This window comes from Triturus cristatus, chromosome 6 (genome assembly GCF_964204655.1).
Source record: "Triturus cristatus chromosome 6, aTriCri1.1, whole genome shotgun sequence".
NCBI classification, from domain to species: domain Eukaryota; kingdom Metazoa; phylum Chordata; class Amphibia; order Caudata; family Salamandridae; genus Triturus; species Triturus cristatus.
Genome location: NC_140589.1, coordinates 1,834,061,888 through 1,834,074,256, shown reverse-complemented (window position 1 = coordinate 1,834,074,256; position 12,369 = coordinate 1,834,061,888).

The following is a 12,369-nucleotide window of genomic DNA, read 5'->3' as shown; positions in this document are numbered from 1 at the left end:
CTCCGTCCGGCGGGCCCCGGGGTGCAGGAGCCCTCCGTCCTGCAAGCCAGCCGAGGGTCCAGGCGCTGGTGACAGGGGTCCACCGGAGCCCGGGGAGGCTCTCCCCGGCCTGGCTGCTTTCAGATGCAGGGACTGGGCCAGGGAGCAGGGGTGGCTGGCTTTATCCGCTATGCTGGCGGAGCGGAGTTTTCTGCCCACCCCTAATCATCAGGTTTCTTTATTGCAGCAGCTTTTCATGGCGGCATCTGATGTATCTATGGGCCCCGTTGGATTCTCTGGAAGCTGTCGCCGTTGCATGTAACTCATTAAAAAACACACCGGACAGCAAACGGATCTGTTGCTGTGCTATTGAACAGGTTAGTGAGAAATCAACCCCTCTTACATCAGATAGACAGAAGCAAAATACCAACAGGACCGGACGGGGAACCCAAAGCAGCCCTGGTAATTTTATCAGACCAGCCCTCAAGGGAGGGGGGGGCATGAGGGTTGTGCATGTGTGAAGCACTGCTGCTTCTGTTACTGGGGGCCGGTATTGACGCACTGCTGCAATACCTCCCCCAGTAAAACCGCCCCCCACTGCTGCAAAACTGGCCATCACCCTTCCTGCCTACTGGGGAAATGCCTGATGCCCGCTACAGCCACTCCAGTGCTGAGTACCAAGTTAGATCACTTTATAGCTCCTGCGACTCTTTTTTATCAGTAACTTCTGAGAATTGTCTTCAAAATAACAGGGTATCTACATTCACTGTTGATGGAAACTTTGCTGGAAAGTGCCTCAGAGAATAACGTCTGGAGGGAAACCAAGGAAATATGGAAAGAAACCTGGGGAGTAAATGTGTGTCAGCTTCCTTCCATTCGTGAGCCAGTACTTTTTGCAACAAAACGAAATCCACGCAGTAGAAGATTTTCCATAAGCAGGTTCTGTATTAAGAGCACCCCATCTGTGTATGCTGCAGATCGGCGCATATAAAATCTCCCTGCTTCCACGGACAGAGTAAACCTGCAGTCGCACGCACATACATACATCATACGCTAGGGCCCATCACACTGAAATTCATACTATTTACTCTATCCACGCTGAATATAGGAGAGAAAACCCTAAACCAATCTGCATCTACAATGAGGTCAATGCGACCTTAATGACATTGTCCTGAGTCATGATTTTAAACATAGGAAACACATTTGAAACTCAATAAATGACAAAGAAATAACCACCCGACACTAGAATTCAAACAAATGCTTGTTTATCTAAATCAATTCAAATGGAAATCAATCATTAGCAAAATCGTTATTCTCATAGTTACCTATTCTAGCTAAAAGGGTCAGGACAGGTCTCTCGGTAAAGTCTCTCGAGCTGCCGTCCTCAGCATAGGTTCAGGAAGAAGTCCAAAACGCGATGATCAGCAAGGAACGCAATGGAAGTAATGAGCGCAATGGAACAGCAAGGGACACGAACCCTCTCTAGTCTAGCATATTTATAAGAAAAATAACAAATAAAAAGTTACAAACAAATGTTGAATATCCGTTGAGCCGCTGAGCAGAGCGAGCAGGAAAGGATGTCACTCGGTTACATTTAGAAAACCTCCGCTCAGGAAAAATCACAAAAATAAAAATACGGAAGAAGGAAACTCGAGTTTGCAAATGTTTCTTTTGTGAATGCTCTTCCTTGATATCTTAGCAGAGCCACCGCAGACTGGTCATTGTTCATTGTGGCTTTATCCTTCTCCAAGGACAGTTGGAATCATTCCCAGAGCTGCTGTCCTCACGGAAAACTTTCTACTCAGGCAGAGGCTGTGGTCAGGTGACTCTCGACCATGTTCAGCAAGGCCTCTCGTCAAAATTCAATCACTCGAGTGCAGGCTGTATATGGCAGCCATCTTTATTTAGGCCAAAACAAACCATCTTAATTAAAAGAAACACAAAACAACGTTACCACATCATAATGATTGTACAGTGTTAATCCCCACTAATACCCTTATGTGTATGTAATTATCTAGCCTTTTGCAACACAATAAAGCATTAGTACACGTTATTTTTAAAAGCATTTGTGCTTTAAACAAATAGCACTTTGCGACACTCATTTAATAAAAATGCACATTATTATTAAGCAACATATATGCATTCCCACGTGTAGTTTCTCTCATTAGTAATGTTGGTTAGTCTGACTTTAACAAGACAAACTATTAATTAATGTTTTAAAATTAGTAATTTTAATCATAACATATAGACAAAACTGGAGCTTAAAACTCGATAAATTTTCAACAGAAAACTCTGCTCCAGCATGTACACCCAGCTCAGGACCAAGGTGCTCCAAAAGACAGAAGCCTTAGAATCATGACATACAAAGGGTTCTCCCTCTCATAAGTAAACACACATACAATAGGATCATGAACAAGCATTGGTACGCATAACACAAAATACATATGAAAGACCACACTGTCGTAAATGAAAAGCAGAGTCTTCCTTGTAGTAACAAAGTTTAATCTTTGGAGACAGCACGAATACCAGACCGCCTCAGCCAGGGAAACTGCCCGCTTCCAACTGCCGTTCTACCGAACATCGGGCGCGGAGCGTGGAACTCAACCATGTCACATGTCACGAGCCCGGCAGACAGAGGCAAGCTGCCCATAGGCCACAAGTAAAACATAACACACACCTTTATAATAGCCCCATTCAAGGGCAACAACTCTGCCTTTGTTATTTGTTAATGTATAAACAAGACCTCCTCCTCTTCTTGTGGAGTCAGACTCAAAAAAAGCCAGATTGCACCTTAAATGCTGTAGCTGTTCAGTTAATTCAGACCCCTTAACAATGCGACCTCTGACCTCTTTCTCCTCTGGGTCATTTGTGGGACCGTCACTAATGTCCAACCTGGACACCTTGGCGTTTGAAGGCACCGCTCTGATCTTAAATGCCGCCTCTATTACAGGTTCAATCATATGCTGGAGCATGTGCGGAGTTTGCACTTTCCTGGGGCAGCAGCATGGTCCTCACCAGGGTGCCAGGAGAAGGACAGTGGTGGTGCTTCTGCGTCGCTTTCATTGGCTGGTCCTCAACTCAGATAATCAGTCACTGGAACTGGCCACACTTCCCGCTTAAGCAGGTTACCAAGCAACCAAGTGTCGCGGCTCTCCAGAGTCTCATGAGAGCTGCCATGTTAAGGACAGGCCATACTCAAGACAGGATATCAAACACAGACCTTGCAGGAAAGCCTCCTGTAAATATTGTAAGCAAATACACCACTTACACAGGTCCTTTACTATGTCATCCAACAGCGGTACAAAAAAATAGCAACAAGCATTGGCAAAGCCAGTAGCTGTTGCCTGTGCAAAATTGGTTGTGTCAAAGGTTTTTACATATTGCAGAGCCAGCGCTGCTGTGCAACATGTGAAAAACAGTTAGGGCAGGTGGCGGGTTGGTGGGTCAAGTGGAGGAGAGTGAGAAAGACATACATTGAAGAACGGAAGCAGGATAGGGGTGGAAGGAGGGTTGGGTGAAACCATGGAGAGTGAGAAGATGTTGGAAGGATAACACCTTGGGGAGTGTAAGGAGGGTTAATGGAGGGTGACACCGTGGAGAGCGGGGGGAAGGGGGTGAAGGAAAGGGATTGCGGACACATGCACTCTCTAAGCCTGCTGGCCGAAAAGTAAAAAAAGATTACTTGTAGCAGCCTGTGGCCGTGGCGTAGGTAGACATTTTGCAGCCCATGGTGGTCCCTGTGGCAGTCCTATGTAAGAGTGGTGGGGGGGAATGCTGGAGATTCCTGCGGCGGCCACCCCATGATGGCCACAGGTAAGAGGGCAAGGATGCTCCCCTTACTACGCCACTGGCCTCTGACCAATGAAATGACACTGCCCCTAGGAAGCTGTACTTGGTTTGTGCTCCACAGCAGGCACAAAGACTCGAAGCCCAGGCTCTTCGAATTCCTGTGCCCCGAGTGATACCTAAGATATGTCAATAGATGAACTACGAAAGTAGCGACCAGCTCAGGAAGACGATGTGAGAATAGAGGTCAGCACATGGCAGGACCAAGGAATCAAGGGAGTAAACAGAAGCTTTCTTAAAAATACCTCCGCCCCTGTGAATGCCGGTTACTGAGGCAACGCGTCGAAAGGAGACATCTGTGCAACGTCGGGCACCGGTTCGAAACCTGACAGGCACAACTGGTCTGTTTTTAACAAGCATCTTTCCAAGAACCAAATTTAAAGCAGAGAAAATCAACTCCAAACCCAAAACAATGTGAGACATTGAAGAGATGAGGGTTTAGATGCAGTGATAGCTGTAGGGTTAGGAGACACGACTTGAGTGTAGGGACGGGGATCGGTTACAATTAGAAAACTAGATAGAATGGACAAAGAGTCCGCAACCCCCCTCGCAGGCGCCGGAGACAGGTGCGGGCCGGTATGGGCCGGTTGATGACGGCGGCCTAGCGGGGGCTGCAGGTTCAGATTTTTGCGGGTAGGTTTCCCGCGGGTGGCAGCAATTGGTTGCCCGGGGGTCAGCGGGGCTGCCTGGGAAGCTCACAGGGGCGGCAGGACAGCTTAGAAGGCTGTAGATCAGCCTGATTAGCACCTTGCTGCCTGCAAGCCCCTGGGATTCCCGGTGCACGCTGCTCTCACTGTGAGAGAGACTTTGTTTACCCACCCTCCCATCCCTTTAGCTTCTACATATGGTTGGGGAGGCGGTGAAGGAGTCATGTTTTGACCACAAAACGGGTTGCCAACGTGGGGCATCAGAGATGCAGGCGGATTCAAGATGTTAGATTTTGAATACTATGGGGCAGGGGTGACATGGTCATTGGTGAAGAGCTGGGGGTATCCGCTACCAAAATTGTCCCTGGCCCTCGGGGGTAACCCGTGATGCGCCCCGTGGGAGTGGGGGGGGGAGTTGGTGGCTGCGCCAGGGGACCAAAGTATGGCCCTGTTGCCCAGGCTCATCCTCCAATTGGGTGCCAGAGGGTGTCTCTTTACTGGGTTGCTCTGACATGATTCTTTATGGGGGTCCAGCTGCCTTGCTGGCCCTAGATCCCTCTATCTTGAGGAAGTGGAGAGTTCGCCTTCTAAACAATGTCATTAGGAACCGAGAGGTGGGCAATCATGACTCCTAAGGGAGTGTGAGAATATGTGGCAGGAGATCAGATGTAAAGAACAGTAAAATGTTTGCTGCATTAAACTGTATGAATTTTTGTAAATATATGGAAATGTTATTCAATATCAAGACAACTGTTGAATTTTTAATGTCGTGTTTATGGAGTGTAATAAATGCGGCCAGAGAATGAGTACATTCTCAAAACGCAAATCTAGCTGCCTGTTTTGGTTTCATAGGATGGGTGCAGCTGTAATGTGGTCCTGGTATGGGGAGGGGAAGTTTCGCTCCTCAGCACAGCGGTCTCGTGACGGTCCCTCACCTGTATGGTTCGGCGCTTTTCCCGGGCTGTAATTGAGGTGGGGGCTGGAGAACCGGTTCTGTGTGGATAATTCCTCGCCACAGACTCTGTCCAGGGACTCCTGCCCTGTTTTACCCTCTTATCCTGGTGTTACAGCTGCAGAGGGGTGAAAGTGTCCATGAGGCGGGGGGGGGCTTGAACCCATGTATTTGCCACTCTCTGAAGGAGGTGTACAATTGGTTTTACTTTATTCAACAGGGAATGAACACAAAAGACCACATTTCAAGAGAAACAAAGAAACAGTCTGTAACAGCAAGGGGTGGTGCTGGGGGCCTGAAAGAGCCCCCGGAGCTGGACAAACAGAACAAAAGAGAGGGGGGGGGGCGTGGGGGGTGCAGCAGTCACACTCTGTGGTGGGGGCGGGGTTTAAAGTGCAGGAGGGTCCCTAGGGTGGCCAGATTCCGCCACGACGTGAACTCGAACCCAGTGAACGAACCCTCAGTACGACAGGCAGGCGTCGCAAACGTGGCAGCGGGACACGGACTCTGCTGTGCCTTAAGAATAAAACGCATAGCTCGGTTTCAAAGGACCTGCCAAAAGTATATTATTTTACCACCACTAAAATAAGTTTAATTCCAAATTATGATGAGTATGCTTCATAAAAGCAGTAAAACGCCCGAATACTCTTGGCGCCCACATCGGGCTATTTCATTGTAAAAGGAATGCACTGAAATCCAATAAACACATATTCACTTGGTAAAATGCACTCAAGTGGGTGCCCGACCAGCCATCTAAGGTGGCCAGCTGTCTCTGTCGTGTGCCTGCGGCCCACCTCGGCGGTGCCTGCCTCATACTATGACTGCATCGAGGTGAAGCACAGCTGCAAGGGACAGGCAGGTCACTACAATACGTAATTATGGATTTGTAAGCAACTTTTTAGAATGCTGGCCTCTGTTCTGCCAAATATCTCTTGGAAGTCAAAGTTGCCACTTTCCATTTGCAAAACAAAAAACTAATTCAAAACCCCCGAATGAATGCTGAATACTTATTGGAGCAAGCGGAGGCGACCCCCCCTCCGCCAGGGGGCTTTCCTGTAAGAAGAGCTACTTATGTTAGTCATTCCGAGCTCCCACCATTAGAGTTGTAATAGTGACCGAATCAGGCAGGATTACATTAGTGGTCACTGTATGCAAGATTACTAGCAGTGATCACATACCAGCAGCAGGCACGGCTCACAGCAGTAATTTTCTGAAGCATTTCGCAATGTGGAGTCCCTCTACACGGGTACTACATAACGGCCATTGCTGAAATGCCGCTGGCACCGAGTCAATAATTCTGTCCAATGCTGCATGAGTTATCACAAAAGTACCACCTTCACATATGTTTTGGAAATGCCGCAACTTTTTTCCAAACACCAGTTTATGACTCCTGAAATTATACATATTTTTGTCTGTTGTATCTCGGAGCCGCGCAAGCCATTACAACGCACGGCTTTATAGCGCGTTCTTTACAGCGACTCGTTTTTACCTCTGCGTTCCTTTACCACGCAAGTCTTTACAACGAGCAACAACTTGCCGTAGGGGAAAGCGCAGGACTTTGGAGAGGTAACAATTACTTTTCCAAATCCAGTCGGCGCAATAATAGGGAAAGAGTTCAACGTCGAAGTCCAACGCCGCTTCCCCTTTGGCAAGTTGTTGTAAAGACTCTCGTGGTAAAGGAATGCAGCGGTAAAGACACCTCTTTGTAAAGACCACGTTGTAAAGGCAGTACGTGGTTTAGACTTCATCGTAAATGTTTTTTCCCATTTTTGTCTCACACACATAGGTTTGAATTTTGCTATGCATATATTAATTCAACCAAGCAGAAGTGTCTACCTGAGTATAGGAGGGCTACTTACAGGTATCTGGAGAGCAACCAGTAGCTCAAAATCTACTAGGTGGAGAAGGCTGCCCATGCTACTGGCACAGGTAGAAGTCTACCAGGAGACTGAGCGTCTTGATGTGTAAAGATAATCATTCTAACATATGGAATACAATTGCCCCAGTTGTCGATAGTTAGGGTGCTACGAGTCAGCAGAGTCAATAACTACGGAAGCTGTAGGATGAGAGCCTTCGCACGCACATAGAACGCACCAGCCTTCATTAGGAGCAGCAAAGCTTTGATATAGGAAACAAGTAGATACAATCCCCAAATGTGAGATTGTTGTAAAGTTACTTACCCATTTATTTATGTACTTGTTTATTTATGTATCCCTTATCTTATGTATATCTGACAGTCAGCTGTCTTTCATGAATTCTGGTGATAAATCAGTATTCTAGAATGGGAGAGCTTCTTTGGCTCAAGGTTAGAATCTTGTGAGGGAGATTACTGAGAGAAGCCAGAAGCAGTTGGGTGGCCGAGCTGTTAAACCTACCTACTCGTGAACAAACAACTTAAGAAGATCTATTAACTCTCATTAATTCATTTATAGAGGATTTCACCTTTTAACACTGGCGACGACTCGGTTAACAGCTCAACTCCAACCCTTTAGATCTCCGTTCACCTTAATGCTGCAATACATCAAGATTACCTCTAACTTAAAATCTCATAGCTCAAGTCCAAAGTATTGCTTGGATGAACTGAATGCTGAAGTGACCTACTAATACGACGAAATTCATTCGGTTTACATCAAGTATCGTTCAACAAGACTCCTAAGTAAGACTTTTACTTCTATTTATAACTAGCTATACAACACATGGACAGGACGCTACCTTAATGTTTGTTTCAAGGAGTTTGAAGGGTGCTGAATCTAGGTACTCAGGAATTGAGAGGGAAGCCTTTGCTGTCTACTGGGCTATTAAAAAGTTTAACACATTTCTTTGGGGTACTTCCTTTGTAGTTAGAATGGATCACAAACCTTTGTGTGAGGTGTTAACAAGTAAAGGTATTGATTCAATTTCTCCGACAATCTCTAAATGGATTGTTGGGTTACAGGGTTTTAATTTCTCGGTCAAGCATGTTCCTGGTTCTGATAACTTTGTTGCTGACACACTTTCGAGACTTGTTCCTGTTCGATCTGGTGACCATATTGATTCAGAGTTTGGTCATTCTCATGATTTTGTTTGTGGAATTGATTACAAGGTAATTTCCCAAGAATCTTGGTTAAACGCTTGTCATGAAGATGAGGTTATTCAAAATGTTTTGAATCTTATTCATGATGGTTGGCATCATAACGAACAAGGAGGTCTATCTATAAAAGATTTTTGGTCTGTGAGAGATCAGCTGTCTTGTTGTGAAGGGATGTTATGGAGAGGTCACAGATTAGTTCCACCTTTGTCTTTAAGGAAAGATCTTTTGCATTTAGCCCATGAGGCACACTTAGGAATTTCTAAGACTAAGGACAGAGTGCGTTCCACTTACTGGTGGCCTGGCATGGACATTCAGATTGAGCGTTTGGTTAGGGAGTGTGTCCAATGTCTTCTTAGTGAGAAGAGTTTAAAGATCAGGACTCAGCCTATGGAAAAAAGGTCTCGCCCCAGTGGTCCTTGGAAGGACATAGCTCTTGATATTTTGGGACCTGTACATGGTGATGGGTCTGACACCTTTGTTATTGTAGTGATGGATTTGTACTCCAGGTGGCCTGAAATATGTTTTGCTAGAAATACAAATACAAATACTGTGATCGATTTTCTGAAAAAACTCATCTCTAGTGAAGGCATACCTCAAACTATACTGACAGACATTGGTGTTCAACTTGTCTCAAAGGAAATGGAAGACTTTCTTATTAATTGTGGTATTGTTCACAAGAAATGTGCTTTATATCACCCTGAATCTAATGGCACTGTCAAGAGGTTTAATAGAGTTCTAAAAGAAACTATCTCTCTGGCGAAGCAGAATTGTCTCGACTGGAAGGAAGAGGTTTCTAGGAGAGTTGGTGTGTATTGCTTTGCGCCCCATACTACGACTGGAAAATCTCCTTTTCGTTTGTTTCATGGGAGACAACCTGATACTTTCTTGGAACCACCTTGGGTTAACAAATTTCTCCCCACCAGGGGTGGAATTCCGGATGTAAGCTCTTGGAAGGAGAAGGAAGATTATAAGTGTTTGAACAGTAAAGAAAATTATGATGTGAGACATGCAGTTAAATCTACTAAGGTTTCTGTCTGTGATTTAGTCATGATTAAAAGACCTGGTTTCTGTGTTTCTGGTGCCAAATTTTCGAAACCTTTGAAAGTCATTAAGGTTTTTGACAACGCTGTGAGAACTTCAGATCATAGAGTGTGGAACTTAAGCCGTGTTGCTGTATGTGGTAGGATGGATCATTTAGGTGACTCTCCCCAAAATGCTGGTAACAAAGTTGTCTCAGGGGCTTTAAAGAGATCTAACAGAATTTCTCGTACTCCTTCATACTTGAGTGACTATGTCGTATTATGATGTTTATATGGCAATTTCTGTTGTTTTTTTTTTCGTTCAAATTTTGGTGTGTAAAAGAGGGAGATGTGTTGTAAAGTTATTTACCCATTTATTTATGTATTTGTTTATTTATGTATCCCTTATCTTATGTATATCTGACAGTCAGCTGTCTTTCATGAATTCTGGTGATATCTCAGTATTCTAGAATGGGAGAGCTTCTTTGGCTCAAGGTTAGAATCTTGTGAGAGAGATTACTGAGAGGAGCCAGAAGCAATTGGGTGGCTGAGCTGTTAAACCTACCTACTCGTGAACAAACAACTTAAGAAGATCTATCTACTCTCATCTCTTCATTCATAGAGGATTTCACCTTTTAACAGAGATGTCCCCTCTTGATAACAATATATTGATTTCCACATGATATAGCATGCTATGTTGTATGGGAGGCAGAACAGTTCAAGAACACTGCGGATAGCAGCAGGTCATAGTACACTGGACAGTTTGTGTGGATATGTAAAGGTTTTGGTGAAATGTAGAGCTGTGATTGGCGAGACCATCCGGGACCAACAATAAAGTGTGTAACTGGGCTGGATCTCAATAAAAGGGTAACATTAGTACTGTGAGCCCAATGGCCGAGGCCAAGTCTCTGGTGGAAGGAGGGTCCCTTTTATGGGCGATATAGTCCAAAGGCTTGCATGAACCTTCTGGTCTTCAGAAAGCTCAATGTTTTGTTAGCAGTTAAGCTTGGTGCAGTGTATGTTCCAAAGGTTGGGGATTTAAACTTTGCTATGTTTGCATCATCTATGATCCACTTGTATCTGGGAGTCTGATGGCCTGGGGCGGGTGGACCACAGACCTCTGGACAACTCTTTGGTTCTAGGGATATGCAGGGCCCTCCCCAGACATCAAGCTTTGTCCATAATGCACTGACCTTTGAATTTGATCTTCTGTTGAAGGACAGGGGTGATGTGGTCGAATTTCCTTAAGCATAAATCAAATTCTAGCTGCCTGGTTTTGCAATTTATATTATTTCATGAACTGCTTCTTGCAATGCCTGTGCTAGCAATACAACTGTAATTCAGCCTAGGTCAGACAAGGAATCTAGTGAGATCTCTTACTCGGAGAGCCGCCTCGAGCAGTGGGAGCACGTTCTAAGGCACATTTAAGTGTCAAGATATCCTTAATAGTCACATTATCCAATGGAGCAAAGAAGGACTTAGGGTCACGCACGATCATCAGCTTTCTACCTTTGTCAAATGGTGTCTGTCCTTCAGTGAGGGAATTAGGTGGAAGCAAAGGAGCTGAAATACCCTTTGATCCATCTACAAAGCTGTTTTTGATCCATTCAGCAGAGGTGTCCATACATTATCTAATGGAGGGTCTAGCTGAGGCATTCTAACAAATCTCCTCGGTTGTCATGGATTCCAGTTCCGCACCCCCGCACCCCCGCAGGCGGAGGGTCAGCGTACTGTCAGTGCGCGGTTGAAGCTGAAGGTGGTAGAGGCTGAGTAGCCTGGCCGGCGGGTGAGAGCACCCATTGAAGAGTAGTGGCGTAAAGTGCTGAGCCTTTGGCCACCCGCTCAATTACCTTTCTGACAAAAGAAAGAAGAAGTCCCGGATCTAAGTATCACCTGGGGTTGGAGGAAAGCAGTAAATCCACTAAACGTCCAGGCTAATCACAGCACCAGCTCCTCGGCTAAGGTGGAGGAGCATCGCCCTACTGCTTTTCAGCAGTGAAAAATGAAAAATGAAATGATAATGACAAGGGTTATTATAATTGTATTTTCTTGCTCACTTCCTGTAGCCAAGCCGAGGGCGGAGCGGGGCCGGCAGTTCTGACACGACACGGCTGCAGGAAGGAGGCGGAGTGGTGGCACTGCTTCAAGTGTGCGTGACAGTTTGGCCGGCCGTCTAAAGCCAGCCAAACCGTTATGCGCACTTCGATCTCTCCATCCGAGCTTTGCGGTACAAATGGGTGGAGAGCAAGCACAGGGTCGAGTTCCTTAGGGAACGCCTAACTAGGGCGCTCACACTAATCACGGTGCTGCTCTCATTCTGGGTTGTACCAGCATGAGACCAGCACCTGGATTGGCTGAGGGGAGCCCGTGGCATGCCGGGAGTCGAGGAGCAGAAGCCGATAGCAGGTACGCGTTTTGTCAATTCTTTTCCCCACACTGCCCCACATGCCACCTCCCCCGTGCTGCCCTACAACTTTAATGCCCCAGCAGCTACCCCTGACTAATCAACACACTCCACGTACACAGTAAGCGCAAAGGTTGACTAAGGGGGAATGTTGCATGCTGCTGTGAGGGTCCAGTAGGATCATAGCCACTTTGTGCCCTCATCAAATGCTGTCAAATGTTCTCTGACAGCGGCTACTGCTGTCTCGGTTACTATTCCTGGTCTCGAGCCTGACTGGCAGTCATAGAACAGATTCTGTTATTTTGAGCTTTTATATTTGTGGCCCAGGGGTCATGACATTTGACCCCTGCCCTACGCTTGGCTATGTTTAGGGACTGTGTGTTGTTTCTTTATGTTTCGAAACCTCGCATATTCATCACGTTTTTAGGATTGCATCAGTTTCAAATAATGAT